General features: G+C 38.1%; 1 protein-coding gene and 1 long non-coding RNA gene across 11 annotated transcripts in view; both read left to right on the top strand.

The window, feature by feature from the left end:
- The window catches only part of IMMP2L (inner mitochondrial membrane peptidase subunit 2), an 879,044-nt gene that overhangs the window by 279,746 nt on the left and 581,537 nt on the right, over nucleotides 1-17,761 (top strand). The window lies entirely within an intron of this gene.
- The window catches only part of LOC125930873 (uncharacterized), a 60,384-nt gene that overhangs the window by 8,995 nt on the left and 33,628 nt on the right, over nucleotides 1-17,761 (top strand). Inside the window, exons 2-3 of the long non-coding RNA XR_007460280.1 lie at nucleotides 6,172-6,285; nucleotides 8,366-8,446. This is a non-coding gene — a long non-coding RNA (uncharacterized LOC125930873). The remainder of the gene's footprint in view (nucleotides 1-6,171; nucleotides 6,286-8,365; nucleotides 8,447-17,761) is intronic.

Genomic DNA, 17,761 nt, shown 5'->3' with positions numbered 1-17,761 from the left:
ATTCTGTGTCTTCCTCTCTCTCTCTGACCTTCCCCCATTCATGCTCTGTCTCTCTCTCTGTCTCAAAAATGAATAAACGTTAAAAAAAATTAAAAAAAAAAAAAGTCCGGTGCAAGTAATGATTTGGGGTGGTATTGCCAGAGTAAATAAAAGAAAAGTTAGACAAGCACATTTTCCTCCCATGGAAAGACATTCAAAATTATGTGTTGGCTGAGGAAATGTTAGGTTATTATTTTTCAAAAATGTCAAGAAACAATATATATGTGCTCCTCAAAGCCAAGCAGAGCCTGTTGCACGTCAAGCTGATGACTCAGGTATACTCACCCTTCTAGCGTTAGATCACACCTACTTTTGGTCCCTTTTCACTCTGTCCCATTATGCCTCCTGTGCTCCATCCAGGCATAATTATTAGTTCTCAGAATGTTCCATCCACTTTCGAAGTTTGGGGCATGATATTCCCCCAGTCTTGGAGGTACATCCAGAGCTTAAGAGCCCTTCAGATCCAAGATCCAGCTTCCTCAGGAAGTTCTCCCTAATTGGGTGGAATAAATGCCCCGAACCTCTGACGTCCTGCAAAAGTGTACGTGAACTCTATGTAACCTCAAAACAGAAGCTTATCTGCCCTGTTCATCATGACCCCACTTCCCATGATAAAATAATTGTTCTCTGTTCTCCTAGCATTTCCTTTAACTTAAGTATATCACTTTTTATTACATTTAGTTTTCCAGATCTTCCTTGTCAGGCTGTGAGTTCCAATTTCTCACATGCATTTCTTCTCCTCCATTCCTACTGTCTTTGTGCTGGTGGAAGGAAGCCTTGTTATCTCTTAGATGACTACTGTGACCCCTCTGTGCCTGTCCCCAGTCTTGTGCCCTTGAATCTCTTCTCCACACTATCCTCTAGAAGTATCTATTAAAGTTTATATCTGACTAGACTAGTCTTCTCCATAGGTGTCATTTGCCATGAGAACAAAGTGCACTCTCCTTAGTGTGACAAATTTAAAAAGGCTATCTGTGATCTTACTCCTGTTTTTTTTTTCCCCTGTAGCCCAAATTCCCACTAACTTGGGGCTTCATAGCTTATATGCCAGTAGTGCTGAGCTAATTTTATTTCACTATGAGTTTTCCGATATGTTATGATTCTGGACTTCGCTCAAGGTGTTCCTTCTGTTTGTAATGTTTTTATTCAAAACATAATTTCTGATCATCCATCAAGGTTCCATTATTACCTCCTCTGGGAAGGCCTGTAGATCAGTTAGCTGCTCTCTAGACCCTCAGAGCATCTAAATACATACTTGTATTATATTCTTAGTGTATTATGGTGTATTATATTCTTAGATGTACTATAATCTTAGTGATCTGTTCACCAGGAAAAGTTATTTATTATTTATGATTGTTTCCTTAAGGTCTAGCATTGTATTTGACACCCAATAGATTCCCCGTAAGTGTCTGAATGAATGGATAGAAGAGCAGAGATTAAGAATATCCCACAGGCCATAAGAAGAAAAGCCAGGAATACAAATCTTGGAGAAAAATCAAGATATGAGTTTTATAACAAATATTCCTTTGGTAACTTTGAATTTAAGAGATGAGTCTGTGGGGATAAGGGCTAGCAGTGTAACTCTTGTGGAAAGCTTGCATTGATTCTGCAAAATGTCCCTTTGGGGCAGGTAGATGCTTTTGTGGAGAGAAGGCTACCTTTCAAGATTCAGGCTGGTGGCTGTAGTTGGGAACAGTCTTAAAGGGCTAGCCTGGATTTCATCTTTATTTAGTTGGGATTCCGAGTTATCCTGGATTTTGAGGCAGAAAAGCACTTACTGGGGAATTGGGCTGAAACACAGGCTGAAATCTTGGAGGATAGCTGGAGAGGAAGAGAAATGGTTACAGGATAACTGTATGGAAGCTTGACTACTGCAAAGCTGGGCTAGATTATTTAGAATGTGCAAAAGGATTGCCGAGCAAATCGGAAACTGAGTAGCAGATCTTTATCTTTTTTCTGCCAGTGGCCAGGATTGGTTCTGGATTCTGGGGTATGTGGGCACAAAGAGGAGGGCTAAGTGAGCACTGTTGAGAAGATCAGAGCTCCTCAATGGGTTCAAGCCCAGGCCCAACATTACAGTGAGCTTGGCTGGCCCCTTTCTACTTTTGTTCACTTCCCATTTCTATTAGCATATCAACATTTTTGCAATTGCATACGTATCATCCAGGCAGTGGTTTGTTTGGGACTCTTACTACATGTTAAGCACTGTACGAGGCTTCAAGATTATAGTGGTGAACAAGAGGTAGTGGTTCCGGTTCTTAACTAGTGAGGTAGATGTACAATGAACGAATAATTTCAATGTGATTAACCACACTAAAGGGGCAGTGTGCAGTGACTTGGGAGAGTAGAGTTTCAATTTAATTTATTCTGGGGAGTCAGGGAAAGTTTATGGTAGACATGACATTTAAGCTGAGATCCGAAGAATGAGAACTTTGCTAGAAAAAGTAAAGTGGGGATTGTATAGGGTTGTCAGCATAAACAGAAATCCTAAGGTAGGATAGAGAGAAGTGTGGCAGAAGGCCAGCATGGTCGGGGGAGAGTTTACACTACATGAGCCTGAAGAGAGAGAGTAGAGGCTGTTTTTTTTGTTTTGTTTTTTTTTTTGTTTGTTTTGGAGGTTTCTGGAAACTGCATTAATGCTTTTAGATTTTGTTCTAAACAATGTAGAAGTAATTGGAGAGTTTTAACCTCATCATGTTTGTTTTAGAATGATTGCTCTGTCTGCCCTGTGGAAAATAGACAGAAGCAGGGGCAAAAGTAGAAAAGGAGTATCTGGTTGAGAGGCTATTGTTGTGATCCAAGCATGAGATGATACTGGCTACACCAGGGTAAAAGTGGGGAATAAGTCAGTGGATAGATGGGAAAGATCTATAGATACAGGAATAGAATACAGGAATAGAATACACAGTTTTGGCCAATTGATTAGATGTGGCCAGAGAGAGAGAGAGAGAGAGAGAGAGAGAGGTTAAGGGTGACTTGTAAACTTTGAGCAACTTGCTATACGGTAGGTCCATTTTTTTTTTTTTTTTTTGGAGGTAGGTTTTGCACAGAAAATTTGGGTAGGGCATTTTCAAGAGGGATAAGTGCACCTTTTAGAGATGCCTCTTTTGTATGCATAACATCAGCAGAATCCAATTGTTTCTTTCCAGAGGACTGAACAAAAAATGCCATGAGTAAGAAAATAAGCAGATAAATTCTTGCATTTTCATTAGATGGGGTCTTTTCAGGTCATAGTTGCAGTCTGTAGATTATTGAAACATAGGTATCATGTAGAAGTTACTTTGATTAAACTCTTTACCTTGGAAGCTCCTTTCTAAAGGGTAGGATGCTATTTGGTAAGCCTTTTAAAAGTTGCTTTTGACAGCTAATTTGCTCACATAATAGCATAAGGTTTCTTCTCTTGTGCTTCATATTTTTTAAAAGAGAAAAAAAATCCTTTATAATGAACTCTGATAAATATGAGATAATTGATGGATTATATCTGCATAAAAAAGAATTCAAGTTGCTAAATACAATACTCATGATAAATGGAATACATTTAGACTTTCAGTCTGGAGATTGCATTCTGTCACTGTGCTCAAGAATAATACTGAACATTTTGAAAAAATGAAAAACAGACCAGTAGAAGAGGTTTCTTTAAGGTAACACTGAAGTTTATTTATCATAATGGGAGGCAGGTAATGATAACTTTCAGGTAATAGAATCTATGCTATAGTATATTCACTTGACACATTTTCTCTGAATATAGTAGTGTTTGTTTTTTTTTTTTAATAAAAGGTAAGGTAGAGCTTCCTCTTGCTCCATTTAATGGGCACCTACATGGTAGGCACTAGAAAAAGCAAATTGATGGTTTTCAGATCAGTGGGGAAGACACACACACAAACACATGCATGCATACCTGATGGTGTAATGGGTAGGAATTGCAAAGGTGAATAGCATGCAGATACCAATGGGTGATGCCTAAATTGAATCTTGAACTACAAAGAATAGTTAGAATGGAGAGAAGTATTCTAGAATCACAACGCAGTATGTGGAAATGGCAGATGGACAGAGATGTTAAAGACCATGGCACATTGTATGAAGTATAGGTTGTCCAAGATAGTATGGCCAGAACATTGGGTGCTTAAGAAGGAGACGCAGCGGTGATGCTGGAGAAATAGGTAGATACCTGATTGCAAACACCTTCCTGTGCAAAGCTAACAAGGCTGACCTTTATCTTGAAGACTTTGGGTTGCTATATAAAAGGATTTTAAATAGAGAAGTCATGTACTCAGATTTTCATTTTAGAAAGATCACTGCCCAGTATTTTGTTAGTATATCAGAAGGGACAAGCATGGATGGCTCCCAGGTTTTGCCTTCAAATGCCTTCAAATTGCCTTTGCTACAACATTTATAAGCATCAAAATGTGCTTGATGAACATAGTTTGATGCTTATAAATGTTGTATAATTGGGGAAAAAAAGACCCAGGAAAAGTGACAGAGAAGCATTGATAGACAGACAGAAGGGTAAAAAGAACCTGGTTTCTAGATATGTGCATATCTCAGTAGTGAAGGGATGGGTTTCAAATAGGAACTAGCGGCCAACAGTGTAGCATGTTAGAGACAAACTGAATAAAGACTAAAAATTCTCTATTGGGTTTCACTAAAGGGAGTGTCCCTGGTCACTGTGAATAGAGCGGTTTTGACAGTTATTGAGGGTAGGCAGATGTGAGATTGTTGAAAGCTGAAGACTAATTATACACTGTAGAATTAGAGTTGGGATATATAGTTGTTTCTTCAGTGTGTTGAGTGAGAAAGGGAAAAGGCACATAGGGTGGTAGGACTTGGTGATGTGTGAGAGGAGTGGTTTTAAATTGCAGGAGGCTTGAGCTTATTTGTTTGCCTAGGTATAATTGCAGTAGAGAGAGAGAGAGAGAGAGAGAGAGAGAGAGAGAGAGAGAGATTAAAGATGCAGAAGAGAGAAGGCAACACTGATGGATGGCAGTCCCTGAGGGAAGAAGAATGAATGGAATCCAGCACCAAGGTGGTGGTTTGATGATAGAAAAGATGGATGTGTTTCCTCCGAGAGAAGGTGCAAGTGGCCAAGAATGGTGTAGCTCTAAGTAAGTTTCTAAGAGGACTTTGATTAGGAAACGCTTGGAAATGCTTAGGAAAGCATTTCCATGTGGTGTCTTTGTATGTTCTCAGTTTTCTTTCATATGACTTAGTGGGGCATAGTTGGACTTAAACACATGATTCCATATTTTGATAATTCTACAATTTGCTCCCTTTTCTTGCATGATGTGAACACTGATTATTGTTTTAAACTGTAATACACTACTACCAGCAATTAGAATTTGTATTAACATCATATACACAAAGAAGAAAATACTTTATTCATTGTGTAATACTTAAAATACTTACAATGATTATAAGTCTGTCTTTTTATTCTTAAAGTATTAAATGAAATAAATGACACTGTCTCTGAAGAGATAGGCCATAGTACATAGCAAACACATAGTTTTTGTGTTTGCTACTTACTTATACAATTATTTGCACACTTAATATGTTTTTTAAGATAATATGGTTCTGATTTGGCTTAAAAATCTTGTCATTTGTTTATTCTTCCCCATGAATGATTTTTTACTTATACATATTGCAGTTCTTAATGCTTACTTACATGTTTTTTGAGCATGATGAGACAATGTAGTATTACAAAAATGAAAAAAAAAATGGTATTTGCTTCGAAGGAAATGAGTTAAATAAAGGTGTTTGTTAAATGGGAAGATGCTGCTTTTGACACAAATTTTCATGGAAGCATCTCTCATCTCCCCAAACACTGCTCTGCCTGATCAGTCATGCCTGGGGATGCAATCTCAGATGCTGCCAGCTTTGCTGACCGGCCTAGTGCGGTCCTGATGCCAGTGTTCTGAGCCTGGGGTCCTCTCTCCCTGGGTGGGCTTGGCTTTTGTTTCCTATGTGGTCACTGGGCTTGGCTCTGCTTAATTTAGAAGCAGCGAAGAATGGGCAAGATTTGCAGATGCCTCCAAGTTACCAAGGACCAGCAAAGATAGTAGTTTGTATAGAATTGTGAGGTTTTATTCATATCTCTACCCTAGGGGTACGCTTTTCATCTTCTATTTTTTTGTCAAGGTGAATTTTTGAAACCAGCAAGTTTACCTTTTTGCCATTGTGTTTTCCCATTGCTACCACCACAGAGCTAAAGCCTATTACTGGAAGGCTGCCTTGGGCAAAACCGTGAAATAGGTAAAGTTTGTCTTAGACATCTGCTACTTCTTTTTCTGACCCTGCTTCCCCCCACCCCTCAACCCGCCACCCCAAACACCTAATACTCCTGAGTTCCTTCTGCCTGTGGGGCTTCACACAGTGTTAGTGATTGATTGCATCTTAATATCCTACATCTTCCAGGGATATAAACATTTGGAGAAACTGTTTTGGTGGGAGGGGAGTTGGGGGGGAGTAACATCTCTAACAGCAGAATTTGAAGTTTTAGGGTTGGGGGTAATGGTAATTGAGAAAATAGGGGGTAAAAACCTTCTAATTCTAAAACAAAAGTGTAAATGACTGCTTCCTCTGCTCTATTTGAAAAATTGGGGTTATTATTAATAATGAGTGCCAATTAAAAATCCCTTGAATTATCATACTGAAATATGATAATATGCTGGCATGAATGGGCCAACTTTTCCTTACTCTTCTGTGAAGAAGACACTCTGTAATGATATAAAGAATGAACTGAGACTCTTTTTATACAATGGCTCATGAACTCACAGACATGAGGGAACAATCATTGTTTAGCATTTCAATTTGTGGTCTATCTTGGAATCATATTTTAATTAACCCAGCCAACACCTTTGTGTGTGATAAGTGATATTATCCCTGGAGTACAATATATAGAAAAAAAAAAAGTAATCTAATCTAAAAGCATGAAAGGGGGCAAAATACTGCTCTTATCAAATCTGTTAAAGATTGGGTTAAAGAGATAGCTCAAGGTTAAGGGTCTCCTGCTAAGAAGTTGCCTAGTTAATCAGTAAGAGAATTGGAGTGAGAACATTTGAGCTTCTGGCCTCCTTGGGCACAGAGTCACTGTTTCCTTTGAGGCTATGTTAATAATCACCGTTAGTGACCTCAGGAGACCACAGCTCCTAGCAATGAAGCAGATGGCATGCTTCCTCCATCACCCTACAGTTCATGAGCCATAATGCTACCCAAGTGGGATGCGAATGTTAAATAATAACAAATTAGGCTGTGTTGAAATCATGGCTTTGAATATATCTCAATAACTTTCTGTTTCCAAAGGACTTTGAGTTATATTTATAACCCATTCAAACTACTTAAAATTCCCGTAATTCAAAATCACTATGCTTCTTTTTAGTGCTTAAAGAAATAGCTATCTGGTAGGACCATATATACTCTGATGGTGAATTTGTATTTAGAAGGAAGAAGGGTTATCAACCTTACAACTGGGTGAGGTCCTATGAAAGTTTATAGAAATATAGCATATTAGCACTAAAAGGAATCTTGGAAGTTGGGAGGAAATGAATTTGTAACTGAGATCTTCAGACCAAACTCATTATCAAAACTGCACAGATAACAGGGTTTTAAATCAGTTAATAATAGCCTCTGGAGAAACAAGCTTTCTGGAACATTGGAAAGCTAGGGGAGAGAAATTGACCAAGGACACCCAGGCCCTGACTCTGCTTTCTCCATATGGATGGGGGCTGTGACCTTGCTCATGCTGAGTTTGATTTAACAACTAGAAGATCTGCTGTTTGTAAACATTCCTTTAAGTGGAAGCATGCCTGTGGCAGCATAAGTTCTTTCTGGGTAAGTGATTTTAACCACATGTATAAAAAAGGCCAGTGGTGTGGCAAGCATTTGGTCACTTCACAGATCTGGCTGGAAGATTCTACATCCTTGGCTAATTAAATTGGGATTTGTCTAATCCTACAGTGGGTGTATGTAAATTCACTTAATCCCTAATTTTACAGATGAGGGAAATACAGTTTACGGAAGAAAAACGACTTTTCTAAACTGGCATCTTTTGTATTAGAACTGAAGACAGAACTGAGGTCTCCTCACCCTGAGTTTGAATGGGTTATAAATATAACTTAAAGTCCTTTGGAAACAGAAAATCATTGAGATATATTCAAAGCCATGATTTTAACACAGCCTAATTTGTTATTATGCTCTTGTATGATTATCTATAGCCTCAGGACTCAGAAAAGAGAACCTTGACCCTGTGGTTTCTATTAATGACACCATCATATTTCAGTCATTTTTGCCTTCATTCATTTAGCAAATATTTACTAAGTTCTTGCTTTGGTAGAAGTACAACAGTGAACAAAACGGATCCAAGTTCCTGCCCTGATGACGCTTACATTATAGTCAAGGAAGACAGACAAAATAGGTAAGTAGGATGTGGTTTAAAGTATGTCTAAATATGTTTAATGTATATCTGATGGGGGTAAGTGCTATGAGAAAAGGCAAAGTGGAAAGGAGACATGGGGTTGTATGTGTGAGTAGGCTGATTTTCAATAGAGTGGTCAGGAAAGAGACCTCAGTGAGTAATCACTCATTTTCCCGGTCACGTAGGTTCTACTCTTACAGTGTCTACAATATCTATATTTCTTTTTCCACTTCCTTGAAATGGAAATTGAAATAGAAACCTGCCACTGTGTCTCTTCCAGATCACAGGTTGTCTCTTTTTCTCTCTCTGTTCTCTCTGTCTTATTGTGAGGCATCCATTATCCTTCCTCCAACCTAGTTTTCAAGAAATCAGACCTGAATCCTATCGCTTCCCACCTCTGAAAGCTTCAGTGACTCCTCATTCCACACAGCCTCTTGACCAGGACATTCAAGTCTTTCCATGTGGCCACATTTCCTCTGTCCATCCTGCATCCCCTCCTGCTTAGGTAGGCAGGCCGCTGGTCCCCCTCTCCATCTTGCCTCACTCTTTCCTTTTTTAGGAATGTCCTTTTACCAGTTGAAGCTCTGGCTATCTTCACAGTTGACCTCTAATTATTTCCCTTTCCACAAAGTTTTTTTCTGACCCTTTCCTGTTCCACCACCCCCCACGCCCCAAACACCATGAGAAAATCCAGTTAGCAATTTGAGGATAAAATTGATCTTCTACTCATCTTTCAATAGCATGGTTCCTGGCACACTGTCACTGCGCCATAAGGGTTTGTTGAGTCAAATTGAATGATACTTGTCAGATTCCACTGACAATCAGGTATCTCAACAGAAAGTTGAGATTTCAATGTGGGTTCCATATATTGCTCATGAAAATGTAGCCAAGGCATAGGAGAAAAAGTATTTAATAGCGTATATTTCAAACAGGAAGAGGCTTTCAGTAATATAGTGTATTCTATGCTCAGGGACAGTTGGAAAGAGAATGTACTCACGTGAAGTTACGTGGGAAGCTGGCTGTCAGCTGAGCTGTGTGGAAATGAATCTGCCTTAAACTGTTTTCTGCTAAAATAAGCAACATTTGGAAATGTTGTCTATCTCTTTAGGTTAGTACTGAATTATCCCACAGCTTTCTGAAGCTCATCAAATTAATAATTGTTTCCAGTGATCTGTAAACAAGCTTACTTTAAGCAATTAACCCATTTGCTTATTAGCATAAAAGACTCCAGTAACAAAGGATTAGAAGTTGATAGGGTCAGTTCAGGATAGCAATGTCTTTGCCCATTAGTTCCTTCCCTGAGTACCATGCTGCATAGTTATGTTACCAAAGACTTGCCTCTGGAAGATATAGCTTTTTCTCCACCCAAATCCACACTGACCAAGATGGAGAAGCTACTTTTAAAGTAGTGGACAGTGTGGGAATGGACAGCTGCTTCTATAAGCAGTGTCCCTGGCATTGGGGTGGAGGGGCAGCCTTTCAATAGGCCACATGAATTTTCCCTGGATGCTGACCTTACCATCTAATCTTTACTGTCTTAACTACTCAGTCAACCTCTTGTCTCTTTCAGTTTCTGGCTTATAATCAATTTGTGACTAGTGCTGGGATTTGGCCCTAAGTTTTCCCATCCATAGGTTGGATTCCTTTTGGGCAGCAACCTAAAAAAATTCCTGCTCAGAGGATTAGTTTCTTCTGGATAAGCTTTCTAGAAGTGAATTTGCCAAGAGGGTACATATAAAACAAAGCAAAATAAACAAAATCTCCATCTGCTGTTTCTAGCAGAAATGATTTGGAAGCATCTTTCCTACCCAAAGGATTAGACTCTGTTGGGCAAGCTCCTAGACTCAAATCTGGATCTCTTCTCTTAGAGGGGTGAAGTCTTTTAATCCTACATAATTCTGATGATAGATGGGCTCAGTACTGTTATTCAGGTAATAGCCATGATCTCACTTTAAGAAGAAACAGGTAAAGGGGCGCCTGGGTGGCTCAGTCGTTTAAGCGTTCGACTTCAGCTCAGGTCATGATCTCACAGTCTGTGAGTTCGAGCCTCACGTCGGGCTCTGTGCTGACAGCTCAGAGCCTGGAGCCTGCTTCCGATTCTGTGTCTCCCTCTCTCTCTGCCCCTCCCTCCCCTGCTCATGCTCTGTCTCTCTCTGTCTCAAAAATAAAAACACTTAAAAATTTAAAAAAAAGAAGAAACAGGTAAAAACAGTTAGTGATGCTTTGTTATGCAATTGTTGGTTATGCTTTGAGACTTTTTTTAAAGTATTAATATGTTGGTATGTCATTTTAGGTGTTAATACTTTATTAGTTAGAAATGGATTTGGGGATTTTTCTTACACTCTGAAGCTAAGCATGGAAAATTAGGACTGTACTCCCTATATCTGTCTGTGAATATACTATCACTCAGTCACCCTAGCCAGAACAGTAGAAATCATCTTAAAATATCTAAAACCCATGTGTTCTACCTTTTAAATTTCTGTTCTTATTAAGGTTATCTGAGGCCTCCCTTTTGCTAAATTCAGTGAGAAAGTCTTAACCCTCATTTTTCGTGCCTATCAATTAAGATGACATAGATGGTCATTCCTTTTATCTTGAATAAGTTTCTTCACTTGGTTGGTTTTCTTTGTTTGTTCTTCCTCTTTCTAATCTCTAATAACTGGAATCCCTCAGCGCTCATTCCTTGGGCCTTTTCTTTGACAATACAAGTCATCTCTTGATGATTTCATCCAGGCTCGTAGTTTTAAACATCATCCATATGAAGATATTTCCCAAATTTGTCTGTTTAGCCCAGATTTCTCTCCTGAACTGCAGACTCATTTAGGCAGTGGTCCCCTTCTCATTTCTATTTATATGTCTAATTAGCTTTGGAGTCTAATATATGAAGCTGAAATCCTGGTCATTCCTATGAAACCTGCTCCTCTCATAGTCCTCCTCATCTCAGTAATTGGCTATTTCATCCTTCCAGATTCTCAGGCCAAAACAACTTGGGGTTATGTTTGACTCCTCCCTTTTTCTCATACTTCACATTTAATCTGTCAGTAAATGTTGTTGGCTCTATCTTCAAAATATATGCAGAATATAGGTTACTTCTCATTACCTCTACCTCTCCAAGCCACCATCATCGTTTACCTATTTTTTGTAAGGACCTCCTTTTGTTTGTTTGTTTGTTTGTTTGTTTGTTTTTTAAATATTTATTTCTGAGAGAGAGAGAGTGAGTGAGCTGGGGAGGGGCAGAGAGAGAGGGAGACACAGAATCCAAAGCAGGCTCCAGGCTCTGAGGTATCAGCACAGAGCCCAACATGGGACTCGAGTCCACGAACTGTGAGGTCATGACCTGAGCTGAAGTCAGACGCTTAACCAACTGAGCCACCCAGGCACCCCGTGTAAGGACCTCCTAAGTGGCCTCCCTTTTTCTGTTCATGGCACCCTATAGCCTTTTCTCAAAACATGAATCACAATTACCATGTCAGTTTTCTACTCCAAACCCTTCAGTGGTTTCCTATCTCTCTCAGGGTAAGAGTCAAAGGCATTACAATCTCTAATAAAGTGCTATAATATCCAGTCCTTTATTTACCACTCTGAACTCCTCTTTCTGTGACTCTCCTTTCAGTCACAGTGTGGCAGCCTCACTAGCCTCCTTGTTTTCCCTCCCTGAGCAAACATATGGGACCAGACTGTCAAATGAGACCAGCATGAATCAGCACTTTTAACCTGTATTACTCTATTAAATGATGTCAAGGATACAGGCAGTCCAAAAGATTATACAAAGTAGAGAGTGGTCCATGATATCATTGGTACCTCCCAAGGTCCTTCCTATGTTGGATATGATTATCTGGCTTAGAACAGATGAGCTATCTGAATGAGATTCATGACATTACCTCAGACAGAAGGAATATTTAAATTATGAAACATCTCCATTTTGTACTCTAGAGTGTTATACTTGTGTATGATAGAGATATGATGCATATCTAATACCATATAGGGAGACATACATCATAAATGTTAGGTTCTATTTATTTAGGTAATCCTTAATATAGAGACATCTTGCTACAGGCATTTCAGAGATTGTTTCTTTCCCCTGGGTAAAAACCATTAGTTTAATTATCCACAAGTCCAGGTGATAGGCGTTTAGGTAGTTGTGACCTCCTTTTTCTTCCCCCATACTCCTTTCCTTCTGGTAAATTATTTCCACGATGATGTCTCTCAAACTCAAATCTGCTTTGTGGTCATATCTCTCTCCTGCTTAAAATTCTTCAGTGGCTCCCATAGCCTTCAGGGTAAACTCCATATTTCTTAGCATGACACTCAAGGCCCTCTTTACCTCTCCAACCTCTTTGGAGTTTCTGTCTCTCACTCATACTTATGTGCCTTTTCCTTTTATTTTGTTCCTGAATTTTTGTGCCTGGAATGATCTATTTGAGTCATCTGACTCACTAGCTCCTTAATGATTTAGCCTAAAGCTCTTTCTTGTAATGTTTTACCTTATTCCCTTTTGTTTGGATTAAGTGTTCTTCTCCCATAGCAACCAGCGTCTGCCTCTGCTAGAGCATTTACACCCCATGTACTAATTGTCCTTGAATGTATATGTCTTATTTACTACACTTCAAGCTTCTTGAGTTCTATTTATTTTGTATCTCCAAGACATTTAGTAAACTTAAACTAAAGAATACAGGACCTTTAGATAGGTAGTAGCTTTCAAATAGTTCTGACTTGGTTACACCAGACACAGAAGATTGTCTCCTTGATCAGTTCCCGTAAGAGGATACACAGAGAATGGCAACCAAGTAGGTATCCCTGCCTGGGTCAAGTCTGGGAGGCAACGAAGACATCGGTGGTGTTGGTGAATGGTCAGAGAATATTATGTAGAGAATTGCCTTCATAGTGCTAAAATGTGAGAAGGGGACTTTGAGGAGGAGCCTTGTTCATTTTATTCCATACTTAAAAGCTCTGGAGAAATTAGCCATAATGAAATCCTTGTCCTGTTGTTAAATAGGTCAACTTAAAGAAGTTAATAGAAATTTTTTGACCCATGATTTGTTATATTATCCTGTGAGTCAAGTGTTAACTAGAGAAGAGCATGTTTTCCGCTGAGCTTCACAACTCTTGACTTGCTAGAATTTTTATTTTTGATTCTAAATGTCCGAATTTATAATTTACAACACCACAGTTTGTTATCCCCATGGATATTTACACTGAAATCAAGATTAATAAAAATAATTGTGTATAAGATGTCATTTACCTACTGATTTATTAATTTAGGCTGGTCTGTTTTATTAAACTTATACATATAGGAAACCTGATGGAGTAAATTAAAAACTTCTATATTTTCAGGTATTTTAAAATATAAGTAATGTTTCTATAATTTATAATATCTTTTTCAAGGATTGCATTGTCTTTTTTGAGAAAACACTGTCCTGTTCATATATTGCATATAAGAATAACTAATTCATATACATTTTTTAAGCAACGCAATCCATTATGTTTTAAATGTTTTGGGAAATGGATTTACAAGGTGTAGAAGAGAATTGATAGGAGAAGATCCTTTATAGATTCAGACCTCCACATTGCCTTATAGGTGTTATCCCCAAATATTATCTTTTTCTTAAATTCACTTTTTAAAATTAACATAGTCACTTTAGATTAAGTCCAAAATGACCCGCCTTATACTAAATTCTGCTCTGTAGTGAACTGGCCAAGGGGCCAATATAGCTAAATCTCAGAATTATAGAACTCAGATTACATTTTAGATAATTACTTTGTTTCCTCAATTATCTGCTAGTTACCATAAATATAAGCATTTGAAAATTGAATTTTAACATGTTAGTTTTGTTATTTATGTTTTAGCTTATTTATTTAAAGTCAAGTTAGTTAACAAACGATGTCGTATTGGTTTCACGGGTAGCACCCAGTGATTCATCACTTCCATATATATAACACCCAGTTCTCATCCCAACAAGTGCCCTCCTTAATGCACATCACCCATTTAGCCCATGCCCCCACCCATCTCCCCTCTGAAACCCTTAGTTTATTCTGTGTTTAATAGTCTCTTATGGTTTGCCTTCTGTCTGTTTGTATCTTACTTTTACTTCCCTTCCCTTATATTCATGTGTTTTATTTCTTATATTCTACATATTAATGAAATCATATGATGTATTTCTTTCTCTGACTTATTTTGCTTAGCATGATACACTCTTCTTCCATTCACATGGTTGCAAATGGCAAGATTTCATTCTTTTTGATTGCTGAGTGGTATTCCAATATATATATATATACATACACACATATATACATATACAACACATCTTCGTTATCCATTCATCAGTTGATGGACATTTGGGCTCTTTCCATTTGGTTATTGTTGATAGTGCTGCTATAAACATTGGGGTGCCGTTGGTGGGAATGCAAACTGGTACAGTCACTCTGGAAAACTGTGGAGGTTCCTCAAAAATCTAAAAATAGAACTATCATATGACCCAGCAGTTGCACTACTAAGTATTTATCCAACGGATACAAAAATGCTGATTTGAAGGGACACATATTAATTTTAAGAATATACTCTTTTTCACGGGCACCTGGGTGGCTCAGTCGGTTAAGTACCCAACTTCGCCTCAGGACATGGTCTCACGGTTTGTGAGTTCAAGCCCCGCATCAGGCTCTGTGCTGGCATCTCAGAGCCTGGAGCCTGCTTTGGATTCTGTGTCTCCCTCTCTCTCTGCCTCTCCCCCACTCATGTTCTCTCTCTCAAAAATAAATAAAAATTAAAAAAAATTTTTGAAAAAAAGAATATACTCTTTTTCAGAAAGTCAGTATTTTAAAGGGGATTATTACAAATATGAGCTACAATACAGAAAATGTACAAAGATGAATGAACAAAATGGAAGGTTCTTAGTGATTAATTGAAGTCCATCCTGCTGTTTTGTAAACGTATTTTATATTTTGCTCTTGGCCTTGTTACTTTCAATCAATCTACCTTTTTTCTTCTGAAGTATGTACATTGTACATCTTTGTGATTATCCCACATTTGAGGGGTGACATGTTAGCTGATCTTTAATTTATTCCTCCAAATATCTTCTTTATTCAAATGTGTGATAGAAGGAAACATATAGGAACAACCCTTAGCAATCATATAAAATGAAAAAGTTGTGGGGTTCAGTAATAATACATTACTATGCTAGAAAACTATGCCTTGCTTCATTACTGAATCAAATGTCCTTTGGAAAAGAAGGTGTTTTAAAGATGTATAGGCCATATATTTTATACTAAGATAATCATTCACTGTGTTGTTTAAGTAAATAAGCTAGTTTAAATAAGCTCATAATGAGTTTTTAATTTATAGAGAAATGAATCAGGGCAAAGAGAGGTGCAGAGTCTTAAAAGAATTTGCCTTGTATAATAATTGAAGAATCACTTGAGTAAAATCCCCACTGATCTAGCTTTTGTTGGACGAAAGAATGCAATTACATTAAAAATTAATACTTCAGTGTAATATGAAACCAATGCTGCCTGAATTATTATGTGCCAAATTAGGTTGCTGTAAACAATAACAAAATGGGTGACTGTGCAGATGGAAGCGTGGAGTTATTTAAACTTGCAGTGGCTTGTTTAATGAGATGCAGTGAGAGCAGAAAATGTTTAATTTAGTAACGGGTGACCTGAATCACTCTGTCCTACAGAATGATAGGCTTTGGATTAATTTTCAGTTAAAACAAAATAACTGAATAACAACTCCTATTAATATATAATGTAGACTATTTCATATTATTCTGTTCTTAGAGAAATGGCAGCTTTCAGTGGGGTTATTATGGTTTCTATGTGAAACATGGCCAGCCAAATTAAGTCTTTGTTAGTTTTATTTTTTTTTTCCCCCTTAGAGACTCTGAGGATACTTTGTGTTTCTTTCTGGTTGGATTCCATTAAGATCATAATCTAATAGACACCTTGAAGGAAATCTTATTTTGGTATTTGTCTGGAATATAATTGTGTAGGTCTGGTCTGCTGTTATAAATTGTAGGTGGTTTAAGATGATTAAATAAAAACAAGAAGGACTGATCTCATATTTAGAAAGGTCTCTGGACCCAAATATTCTTGAAACTGATCCTTGCCATTGTTTTCCATCTTTTAGAGTTAGTGCACCATCCTCACAGTTTGGGTATATGGGAAACTTCTTTCTCAGAGGGTGTGAGGTCACAGTTTATGATAATGAAATGTAGCAATTCAGGGCAGGGAGTTGAATTATCGAAGAGTCACCTTGTATCACTTTAGGGACGCTCAATCTATGGTTATCCTGTGATATGGAAACACACTTCACACTTACATTCAGTATTTAAAAAGAAAACAAAAAACTTTTCACTCTAGAGGGCATGGTCCTCTATGAACAAGGGACATGTAGTGAACATCTGTGCTGAGAATGAGAATCTGAAAGTATCTTTTAAACTTCTTTGTAAATGTGGAATACAGTTTATTGTTTTCATCCTCCTTCAATAGGATGTTCCTTGATAGATCTTATTCATTTGGAGTTGGTTTCCAAACTAAATAAAAAGAAAGAAACATGTACCATCTTAATGCGGTGAACATAAACGTGTCTCTGGAGTCACATTTATAAGCATTTAGTGTTAGGGACGTTATTGTATTTCTTTCTCACATCTGAACTCTGTGCAGTTATAAAATTGGAATTTTTTTTAAAGATGCTTAACATCACTCATCATTAGGGAAATAGAAATCAAAACCACAACGGGGTATCACTTAACACCTGTCAGAATGATTAAAGTTAACAACATAAGAAACAATAGGTGTTGGCGATGAAGTGGAAAAAAGGGGAACCCTCTTACACTGTTGGAATGAATGCAAACTGCTGTGGCACTCTGGAAAACAGTGTGGAGGTTCCTCAAAAAGTTAAAAAATAGTGGCACGTGGGTGGCTTAGTCGGTTAAGCGCTGACTTTGGTTCAGGTCATGAGCTCGTGGTTCCTAAGTTTGAGCCCCACATGAGGCTCTGTGCTGACAGCTCATCACCTGGATCCTGCTTTCGATCCTGTGTCCCCCACCCCACCCCCAGCCCCCGCCCCTCCCTCACTCATGCTCTGTCTTTCTCAAAGAGAAAATAAACATTAAAAAAAAAAAAAGTTGAAAAATAGAACTACCCTATGACCCAGCAATTGCACTGGTAGGTATTTACCTAAAGGATACAAAAATACAGACTCAAAGGGGTACATTATACATTCACCCTGACATTTATAACTGCATTATCAACAGTAGACAGACTATGGACAGACCCCAAATGTCCACCAACTGATGAATGGATAAAGAAGATGTG

This window comes from Panthera uncia, chromosome A2, assembly GCF_023721935.1.
Source record: "Panthera uncia isolate 11264 chromosome A2, Puncia_PCG_1.0, whole genome shotgun sequence".
Lineage (NCBI taxonomy): Eukaryota > Metazoa > Chordata > Mammalia > Carnivora > Felidae > Panthera > Panthera uncia.
This window is presented reverse-complemented; position numbering and strand designations above follow the sequence as displayed.